Source organism: Fukomys damarensis, unplaced genomic scaffold (genome assembly GCF_012274545.1).
Source record: "Fukomys damarensis isolate Sample0158 unplaced genomic scaffold, DMR_v1.0_HiC HiC_scaffold_15, whole genome shotgun sequence".
NCBI classification, from domain to species: Eukaryota; Metazoa; Chordata; class Mammalia; order Rodentia; family Bathyergidae; genus Fukomys; species Fukomys damarensis.
The window spans coordinates 65,319,725-65,321,477 of NW_022900927.1; positions in this window are offsets into that span (position 1 = coordinate 65,319,725).

Sequence of the window (1,753 nt, forward strand, 5' to 3'; positions counted from 1 at the left end):
GGACGTCGAGGGGCCCCTGGATGATTTATATATCGCAATGGTAATGTTGGGATGTTTGATTTAAGCAGAATGTGCCATTAAAGTTTACAAATAAATGCATAACTAAACAAGCAGTAGCCTAGCCTGGCACGCTCCACACAGCGGCAGAACCCAGACCCCGACGGTCCCTCCCCCGGGATCACCTGAGGCCTGCACCACGAAGCGGGGACAGCGGGAGGCACGGGTCCCGACCTCCAGCGCTTGCAGCCTAGCGGGGTCCGGACACCCGAGCGCTCAGTCCAGTGTGGAAGGGCAGAGGCCCCCGAGACTTATAGTGAAGACATCGCACGTTCCGGGGCAGGGAATTCACTTGGGCAGGCGACATTGGCTTTGCCGTCTTGTTGACTACACGTGTAGATCGAAACCATTTTATCCCAAGTGAGGGACAGCAGGCGAAGTGTCACTTCGCTCTGGGACCCAGAGGACGAAATGTCCTCCGCCATCTGGGTCTGGACAGATGATGGCTACCCCTTTCAGACGCAGTTTTAGACACGGGGGCGGGGGGACGTAGCTTCAGCCCTGGATACTGGACCTTAATTGCCATGTGCCTGGCCCCAGGTGCTCTGAAAAGGCCTGTAGAAATCCCAGCGTTCCTAGTGCCTGGTTGCTACCCTGTTGTGAACCCTGTGCTTTATAGTCAAGGCTGTCTGGGTGGGGAAACTGGCTTTTAATCCTCTCTTTGGGACTTGCCAGTGTGTAGGGAAAGGCTGCTGGTGGCCTTTTCGTGGTGGGTCACACACTGTCAATAGCCACAGCCAAGATGAAACCACAGATGCTGCAGAAGGACAGCTATTCGAAAGGGCTCCTGCCTGCTGGGGGTGCTGCTCCCGAAGCTGCCTCACATTTGCCTGATGGGGAAACAAAATCTGACCAAAAAATATGTTTTATGATAGGGTTCAGGCTGTCCTTGAGCTCACCATGGAATCCAGGCTGATCTCAAAACTCATGGAGATCCTCCTGCCTCAGTCTCACAAATGTTGGGGTTACAGGCATGCACCACCACTCCCTGCAAAGAATTAATTCTATCTCTAAGTCATAGAATCAGAAGGAGCTTTGGGAAATGACCTGATCTGCCTCTGTAACCTTTACAAAAATGGGGATTAAACTATGCGGGGCAAAAGCATGTCTGTTCTCTCTTGAAAGACCTTTAAATCAGGTGTGATGGTGCGTGCCTATAATCCCAGCACCCAGGAGGCTGAGGCAGGAGAATCAAAAAAACAAAAAAGATTAAAAAAAAACAAAAACAAAAAACTTAAATAATTTCAGCCAAAGTTGGGTGTGGTGGCGTACACCTGTAATCCCAGCACTTGGGAGGCTGAGGCAGGAGGATCACTGTGAGTTCGAGACCAGCCTGGGCTACACAGTGAGTTCCAGGTCAGTCTCACTACATAAGTGCGACCCTGTCTCAAAAAAAAGGCAAAAGTTCAGCCAGGTGTGATGAAACATGTCTGTAATCCCAGAACTCTGGGAAGCTGAGACAGGAGGGTCATAAATTCAAGTCCAACCTGGGCAACTTAGTGAACACTGTCTCAATAAAAGGGAGGGGGATCTTTTAAATTCTAATCTTTTCAAGAACCAAGTTCTCCTCCGCCAAAACTTCACAGGCCCATTTCACAGGTGTTTCCATTTTGGTGAAACTCAAAACTTTTTAAATCACCCAGGTGGTCCATTGGCTTTTTTTTTTTTTTTTTTTTTTTTTTTTTTTTTTTTTTTT